Raw genomic sequence first — 9864 nt, 5'->3', positions numbered from 1 at the left:
TACATGTAGCATTCAGAATGAAATGAACAAATTTACACACAAATAGAGGTTAATAGGTACGATCTTACAGCCACTATGGAGTCTTGATTGCAAGGAGATTAAAGCTGAGAGTTGTGATATGAGATATTTTGAAAAGGTGGCAGGGTGGTGGGGTAGCTTTGTCAGTACAGAATGTAAATAGGACGGAGAATAAACCAGATGATAATAAAGGCATGTAAAAAGGTTGTACATAAATCATGGGTGACTTTAATCTTCTTATAGTTTGGGAAAATCAAATTAGCAGAGATATCCATGAGGAAACATTCATAGACTGCCTTTGAGATAATTTCCAAGAACAATATGTTGTGGATCATAGAATCATAGAGTCATACAGCACAGAAAGAGACCCTTCAGTCCAACCAGTCCATGCTAACCATGATCTCAAACTAAACTAGTCTCATCTGCCTGCACTTGGCCAATATCCCTCCAAACCTATTTTTGATCTGGTAATTGGTAGTGAAGCAATTTGAATATCTGATTTCAGAATAAGAGACCCTTTGGGAACAGAAGCAATAACATGGTAGAATTTAACGTTCAATTTGAGAGTGAGAAAGCTGTGTCAGAAACAATAGCACTACACTTCAATATGAATAATTTTATCAGAACAAGGGCAGAGTTGGATGGAGTGGACGGAGAGAAAAAAACAATTGCTGACATTTGAAAAATAGTTGAATGACTCACAGCAAAGATTTTCTTTAGATTTCCTACAGTATAGAAACAGGTCCTTCAGCCCAAGCCCTCCGGCCCCATTCCCCTACATTTACCCCTGACTAATGCACCTAACACTATGGGCAACTTGTCATGGCCAATTCACCTGACCTGCACATCTTTTGGACTGTGGGAGGAAACTGGAGCACCCAGAGGAAATCCACGCAGACACGGGGAGAACGTGTAAACTCCACACAGTCGCCTGAGGTGGGAATTGAATTTGGGTCCCTGGTGCTGTTGGCAGTGCTAACCACTGAGCCACCGTGCCACCCCTATATCACAGTGTGGAAGAATAACTCTAGCAGGGGGATAAACTGACCTCAGTTAACCATAGCAGTTAGGGACAGTACCAAATGAAAGAATACAAAATACACAATATAGCAAAGATTGGCGATGACTCAAGATTAAAAAAGCTTTAAAAACCACCAAAAAGTAACAGAAGGAGAAAATAAATTATCAGCACAAACTAGCAAGTAGCATGAAAACAGACAGTGAGAGCCTTTTAAAAAATATATAGGAAGGAAAAGATAGCCAATAGTGAATATAGGTCCCTCAAAGGAAGAGGCTAAGAAATAATAATGAGGAGACAGGAAACGGTAGAGGAGTTAACTAAATACTTTGCATCAGGATTCATGTTAGAGCTTACTAATAGCATTCCAAAAATACCAAGTAATCAATGACTAGAGGAGGAGAGGAAATGGATACAACAAATATCACTGGAGAAAAAGTCTGAGGGAAATCAATGGGATTAATGACTGCTAGTCCCCTGGATCTGATCTGTTGAAGACATACTGGCACTGGAGGCAGTCCCAGAGAAGGATCACTAGGTTGATCACAGGTATGGAGTGGTTTTTTTATGAGGAGAGGCTGAGTAGGTTGGAGTTGTACTCATTGGAGTTTAGGAGAGTGAGAGGAGACCTTATTGAAACCTATCCAATTCTCAGGGGTTTGGCAAGGTAGATGCAGAGAAGTTGTTTCCCCTTATGAGAGTCCAGGGCCAGAGGGCAGAGAATAAGGGGTCACCCACTTAAGACAGAGATGACGAAAAATTTAATCCCTCCGAGGCTAGTGGAATTGTGGAATTCTTCACACGGAGGGCTCTAGGGACTATTAAGTATATTCAAGGCTGAGATAGATTTCTAATCAGTAACGGAATCAAGCGTTATGGGGAAAAGGCATGGAATAATGGAGTTGAGGCTTCTCAGATCAGCCATGACCTCATTGAATGCAGACCTGATGGGCTGAATGGCCCACTTCCACTCCTATGTCTTAGTGTCATGGAACTACATTGTTTCTGCAACCCTTCCACATGGTGCCAGGGCAGCCTATTGCTCTTGCCCATATTTCTATCAAGATTGTTGGCAAAGAGAGTTGAAACTAAGGGCTGCGAGAATAAATCTAACCTCACATGGTACACCTGCTGATGCTACATTTCTGGAAAGTTCTCTGTCAACATTCAGCCACCATGCAGTACTGAAACTATGACTCAGTAAACTTACTGTGCACTACAAAGGGCGTTTTTCACATCAGTGAGATTTAGTTTGCACATTTGCAAGAGGCAACTTTTATGAATTCTTTCATGGGGTGTGGCCATTGGTGGCAAGATCAGCATTTGTGCCTGTCCCTAATTGAACTGAGTGACTAGCTCAGCCATTTCACAAACCGGTCAACCCTGTTAGTTGTGGGTCTGGAGTCACATGTAAGCCAGACTGTAGAATCATAGAGTCACACAGCATGGAACCAGACCCTTCGATCCAACTCATCCATGCTGACCAGATATCACAAATTAATCTAGTCCCACTTGCCAGCATTTGGCCTCCCTCCAATCCCTTCCTATACATATACCCATCTAGATGCCTTTTAAGTGTTGTAATTGTACCAGCCTCCACCACCTGATCTGACGGCTCATTCCATACACGTACCATCCTCTGTGTGAAAACGTTGCCCCTTTAGGTGCCTTTTATATCTTTCCCCTCTCACCCTAAACCTATGCCCTCTAGTTCTGGACTCCTACCCTATTCACTCTATCCATGCCCCTCACCCCTATAAGGTCAGACGCACCCCCCCCCCCACCCCCACCCCCCAGCCTCCGATGCTCCAGAGAAAATAGCCCCAGTCTATTCAGTTTCTTCTTATAGCTCAAACCTTCGAAGGCGGTAACATACTTGTAAATGTTTTTTGAACCCTTTCAAGTTTAACGTCTTCCTTATAGCAGGGAGACCCAGGATTGCAGACAGTGTTCCAAAAGTGGTTTAACCAGTGTCCTGTACAGCTGCAACATGACCTCCCAACTCCTGTCTAGACCAGGTAAAGACAGCAAATTAGATTTGATTTCCTACAGTGTGGAAACAGGCCATTCGGCCCAACAAGTCCACACTGACCCTCTGAAGAGTAACCCACCCAGACCCATTTCCCTCTGGTTAATGCACCTAAGTCTATGGACAATTTAGCATGACCAATTCACCTGGCCTATACATCTTTGGACTGTGGGAGGGAACCGGAGCAAACCCGCACAGACACGGGGAGAATGTGCAAACTCCACACAGACAGTTGCCCAAGGCTGGAATCAAACCTGGGATCCTGGTGCTATGAGGTAGCAGTGCTAACCACCGAGCCACCGTGCCGTGCCCCTCCCTCAAGGATATTCCTGAGCTACTTTGGTTTTGATGATAATTGATAATAATTTCTTAGCCCTATGATTGAGATTAAATTTTAATTCCAGATGTTTCATTAAGCAAATTCCAGATTACAACAGCCATCATTGTGGGATTTGAATCCCCACTCTCCAAGGAATAATATCACAAATCCAATAGCATGACCATTATCCTCCCATCGTTTTATTTGATATATCTTCAATTTAGTGCGACATTTAAACTGCGGGAATTATGCGGTGCACTCTATACGTGATAACAACAACTACTTATATTTATGTCGCATCTTTCATGGTGTGAAATATCCCAAATTGCTTCACAGGAGCAATATCTTGTAAGGAGATATTAAGGCAGCCATTGATCAAAGATGTAGGTTTCCAGGATTTCTTAAGGGAGGAAAGAGAGGCAGACACATGGAGAGGTTTAGGGAGGAAATTCTGAGATCGGAGCTCAGGTAACAGAAAGATTTGCTGCCGATCGTGGAGAGATGTTTAAGGTGCTGGGATCAGGGGAGTGCAGATGCCTGGAATACGTAGGTAGTCTCGTGAGGACAGGCTAGCCCTGTACCCTCTGGAGTTTAGAACAGTCAGAGGTGACTGACTTTAAACACTTAAGATTCTGAGGAGATGTGATGTGGTGGATGCTGAAAACATACTTCCTCCTGTGGAACAATCTGAATTAGGGGTCATAGTTTTAAAAAAGGGGCCACAATTTCCAGATGAGGAAACCTCTCTTAAAAGGCAGTGGATGCGGATTCTTTAAATATTTTTAAGCGCATCGTAGATAGATTGTTGGTTACTGAGGGGATGGAAGATTGCCGGGGATGTGTAGGAATGTAGAGTTGAGATTATAATCACATTAGCCACAATCTGAGTGGATGGTGTAGCAGGCTGAAGGGCTGAATAGCCCCCTAGAATCATACAATACAGAAGAAGCCATTTAATCCATTGAGTCTGTACCACAAAAACTGCGCTACTACCTACACTGGCTTTCCCACACTAGGCCCATATCCTGGAAGGTTATGACACTTCAAGTGCTCATCCAAACACCTTTATAAGATTGTGAGATCCCCTTCATTCCCTTCTTCATACCTTTGTATCCAAAGGGGCTGTAGGTCTGGAGAAGATGACAGAGATAGGGAGAGCCGAGGTCAGACTATTTAAAAATAAAGGTGGCCATTTTAAGATCAAGATGTTTCTTGCCCGAAGCTGAGGTGACTCAGTGAGCTCAGCGATAACAGAGTAGAGCTGGATCTGGTGCTAGTCAGGAAATGGGAAGCAAACGTTTTGGTGACCTCAATCTTTTAGAGGGTAGAAGCTGGGTGATTGGCTGGAGGTGCATGGGAATAGTCAAGTCCAGAGGTAAAAGTCACGACTGAAGGGTTGTCATGGCTGCCGACCTGAGGCAGAGAGAGAGCTGTGTGATGATGTGGGGAGTGGTCAGAAATGGAGTCAAGATCGAATATGGGCTGGTTCAGCCTCAGGGAATTATCATGAGGTGATGGCGAGAAGTTGTTGGATCTTTTTTGCCACTCAGTGCTCAGACTCTGGCTGAGGGGGTCTCATATTTCAGAGACAGTAAATGAGGTAGAGCTGGATGTCGTAGCATAGAATCCCTACAATGTGAGAGGAAGCCATTCAGCCTATCAAGTCCATACCAACCTTCTGAAGGATATCCCACCCAGACCCATGCCCCAACTCTATCCTTGCTTTTCCCACGGGTAATCCACCCTAACCTGCACATCTTTGGACTGTGGGAGGAAACTGGAGCACCTGGAGGAAACCCATGCAGACACACGGAGAATGTGCAAACTCCACACAGACAGTTGCCCGAGACTGGAATTGAACCCAGGTCCCTGGTGCTGTCAGGCAGCAGTGCTAACCACTGCACCACTGCACAAAAAAAGCTTGAAAAAAGCCCAGTAAAGCTGTGAAAACCAGCACTATACTGTCAGTCGTTGTAACCAAGGGGAAGTGTGGAGATGATGATGCACAGAAGGAGGTGAGAAATGGATGCCTGGGGGACACGACACGGTTATGGGATGGGATCAGGGATATAAGACACTGGATCTTATCCACTGGGTTCAATCTAGGTGGATATGAACCGAATCAGACAAGTGCAGTCCCACCCAGCGGGAGGGTCTTGGGTTGAGGATGGGATAGGACAGATCACGAAGGTTGAGGAGGGAATGTTTACCACAGTCACACACAGAAAGCCATCGGTGATTTTGGTTAAATCTGGTTGGATCCTGTCATTGAAGCAGAAACCCGTCGTGGGGCGGGGGTATTTAAGGATGGAGACTTCCAAGAGTTGGCAGGGAGCACCATGTTTAAGGCCTTTGAACTGGAGAGACAGGATCCTACTGACAAGGCTCACGTGCTGTTCTTTCAAGGCGGGGGAGGTAACAGCAGGTACGATGCAGAGGGGGAGCAGAACCCCAGGTTTACAGCATCGGTTTCCCTCAGGATCAGAAGGAGACTCTAGGAAAGGGGGTGGTTGGGGGGTGGGGGTGGTGTCAGTGATTTAGTCAGGATTGGGCTGGTCAGAGCAGGGCATATTGACCCCAATGAGGATAGAAACTTGAGAAAGGCACAGTTTTGAGGGTTAGCATTAGGCGGGGCATGGAAGGGACATTTGGCTAAGGTCAACTGTGAGGTCTATGAGCTGGCCCTGTGTGGTTGGAGAAGGGCTTATGCCCGAAACGTCGATTCTCCTGCTCCTTGGATGCTGCCTGACCTGCTGCGCTTTTCCAGCAACACATTTTCAGCTCTGATCTCCAGCATCTGCAGTCCCCACTTTCTCCTGTGTGGTTGGAGGTGAGGATGGGGAGGCCAGGGGTATATTTGTGTGTGATGTAGTTTATGTGATGACCCTGGAGTAGTGGCAGCTTGAATAGTTAAGTAGGGAGGGGCGTGATTGCGTTATGTGGTTCAGCCAGGGCTGGCAGTGGATGACTAAGTTAGCTGCTCACCATATCCCTTGGAGTGTCCATTGGCCTGAAGGGGGCAGAGATAATGGCCATATTGGGGTAAGGCCCAGGGTAAGGGTCATTGTTTGAATGGGGACGAGGGCCTTATTTACATAGTGAGGGAGCAGGAGCACCAGAGGCCAGGTTTGAAAGGGCAGCAGTTAGTGAACTGGGAAGGAATTTCTATTCCAGGATTGGATATAGGAAGGATGAAGGTTGGAAGGAGATGGTGGGGGGGAGGAGATTTAGTTGGGAGTGTTACAATGAAATGAACAAAGTTGGTCTGATCTCTAATTAACAAAATGGGAGTGGCTATGTTGGAAGAACTCAAAAGGACAGCAACGTTATAGGTGGTGGAATTCAGACTGAGAGAAAAGATTAAAGCTGGATCGGAAGACAGGCAACTCAAAATCTGCTTTAGAGTGAGGTATAATGAGAGTGAACCTAAATAAATTTACAACAACTTAACTCAATTCCAATTCCATCTTCCAGCCAATAGCAAGTCTAACTGGCTCCCTGATGGTCTCACGGCTGGAGACTGAATATTAAGGGAACATCTTTCAATTAAAAACCAACCAAACATAGAAAACATTAGGCAGAGAATTGCCGCTGGCAGATGAAGACTAAATGAGCTGCATTCTTCAGAGCACAGTTGTAATGGGAGCAGTAACCTATTTAAGGTAAGCCATCCGAAGTAAAGAGACATCTATAAATGTCCCTTTTATTACTGAACCTTGTGTCATATGAGTGTCAGGGGTGCTGCAATCCATACCTAAAATGGGATTCAAAACAGAGGTAAAAATTACATCCCAGTCACTGTTATGTCAGGAATGTGGAGACGTAACGAAATATGAAACACATTCTCTCTTCTCCCTTTCGTAAGCCGTATGTTAGAGAGGGGAATTTACCCTGGATCTTCCTGCTGTATCCACTTCCCTGACTATGTGAGAGAGTGGAGATTATTTAGGGTATTCACAGACCGTGATGTCTTTCTCACCCTCCATGTTCTTGTGTAGGCAGGTCCTTTACTCCGGGTCTTCCTGCATCCTCCAATCCAAGCTACTGCCTCTCTCACAGACTGTCCTTGATGCACCTCAGCTAACACCCTGAATCTCAAACAAATCACAACTAGAGGTGCCCAGGTCCAACTCATCAAAAAACCTCTCACACAAACCGCGAGCACAGATTAATGTCTTTTATGCCAAAATGTAATTGCCTCGGAGAAGACTTTTCATGCAGCCAGTGTGCTGCTCTTTGCTAGGCCTGGGTTTGAGAGACCATGGGCGAGACACAACTGTTTGCCTATTGAAACCGAACAATGTGCCATCCAATGATACAGCAGCGAAAATATTCCCGTTGATTTATCGATCGCATCGTGCTAATTAAGTAAAGGCTTGGAGGTCAAAGTCGGGATAAATACATGAATTGTGACAGGGAGTCAATTCTGTGACATATTCTTTCAACCATGCCAGCAGGATGATGGATGGAGATGGTGGAAAATAGCAGTGTCTAATGGCCATTGATTTAACAGCTGAATGAACTGTACTTTACTGTCTCACAAGACAGCAGCTGCAGTGGAGTGTCATCTGGTTTTGTGTGTTGAATCTAAATGCATGTTTACATTTGGAAATATGTCAGTCTAGATCTTTGTATGTACATTTACTTATGTACGCAACCCATTATGTGGACTTACATCTATCCAGATGGGGTGTGTGTGTTAGCTGTCTCAGTGTGAGTAGATCTCTCTCTGGCTCAGTGATAGGGCTATAGCCTTTGAATCAGATTTGGGACTCTCCCCAGGGGCTGACCCAATCAGATAGTCCAATTCAGAGTTTCACTGAGTGAATCGTGCCCTCTCAGATATTCTATCTTCCGAATCGGAAATTAAACCTGGCCAACACGCCTCCATTCACTTTGAGAGAGAGAACCGGCTGGAATCCCTTTCTTGAAACTAGGGTACAATTCATTAGGAAAAATGTAGAGAAAGTGTTTAGGCTTGTGGGTTATATATATGGGATAGTCACACTCAAATCCAATTAGGAAGAAGGTGCTTCCCCTGAGAATGATTAGAATGTACAATCCATTACCATTAGGGAATTCAGACCAATTCAGTAACGACTTCCAACAGAATATTGGATTCACATTTACACCAGGAGCATGGGGAAGGATTAAGATTAATTGCACAGCTCTGTCAAAAGGCAGAGATATCAACAAGTTGTTTCAAAGCCTTGTCCTGTGCTGTAAATTTCTGTGATTTTATCCCAGCAATCCTTCTTCTATCAAAAGGTTCTGGACATGTTTATTGGAGCAATCGGTTTGATTCATCGGTGTGTGTGCTATCTTTGTGACATTTTAATAGTTCCTTTGTATTTTTTGAACAGCGGTTCACAGAGCCACCTCAAGGGGCTGTAGCTCTGCGGAGTATAAAGGACAAGGAGAACAGATGGGCTGAATGGCCTGTTTCTGTGCTGGGCTGTCAGTAAAATGCTAATATTTGCCACAGACAGCTACCGGGGCCAGGGCTGGGAGTGGGAATATGCTGCTGAGTTCAGTAGTGGAGCCACAACAGATCTGCAGGCTCATTGCTTAGATAGGCCTGGGGTCAAGGGAGTGGAGACACTTCCTCTGTGTGGTCCCCCTGCTATCTGCAAGATATCATAGCTCTCTCAGACGGTGTCCTATCGTGTGTGTGTGTCTGTGCATGTATGTGCATGTGTGTGTCTAAGTGTAAGTGTGTGTGCGTGCGTATGTGTATGCATGTGTGCAGTCTGTCTGTGTCTATATGTTTGCAAGTATGTGCATGAGTGCGTGTATGTGTCTATGTGTGAATGTGTGTCTGTCCGCAAGCATGTCTCTGTGTGTATTTGTGTGTATTTGTGTGTCTGTGTGTGTATGTGAGTGTCTGTGTGCATCTGGATGTGTGTGTGTGTATCTGTGTGTGCGCTTGTCTGTGTGTGTGTCTGAATGGGTGCATGTGTGTATGTGTTTATGTGTCTGTGTGTGCTGCCTGAGTGTGTATGGATGCATGTCTGTGTCTGTGTGTGTGCATGTGTGTGTGTGTGTCTATGTGGCACGTGTCTATGTGCGTCTGTGTGCATGTATGTGTGTGTGTGTCTATGTGGCACATGTGTGTGTGTGTATTTGTGTGTTTATTGGGGCGAGGGGGACAGGGCCCCTTTTCTCACCCTGCCTCTGGTGTAGAATGTGGGATTCTATACAATGGGGCCAATCTGAGCAATCGCCCTTGAAAGTTACGAGGTATGAAAATATTAGATGAAGCTGTTGGTTTCATGGCTATTTGAGTGTGTACGGTTGGAAAGGAAATGGCTTTACCCTTGTCCTGATTGCCACCATAAGTCGGGTGGACCATGAATGATGGCCATCGTGAATCCCACACAAAGTGGTTTCAGAGCTGCAGGATATCGAGAGCATTCTTGGAAGGTCTCAGTCAGCTAGCTCCCTTAGCATCAGAGCTCCCACACTGAACAGTGGGTCTCA

Source organism: Chiloscyllium plagiosum, chromosome 30 (assembly GCF_004010195.1).
Source record: "Chiloscyllium plagiosum isolate BGI_BamShark_2017 chromosome 30, ASM401019v2, whole genome shotgun sequence".
In the NCBI taxonomy this organism is placed as follows: domain Eukaryota; kingdom Metazoa; phylum Chordata; class Chondrichthyes; order Orectolobiformes; family Hemiscylliidae; genus Chiloscyllium; species Chiloscyllium plagiosum.
Note: the sequence above shows the minus strand (reverse complement) of the source record.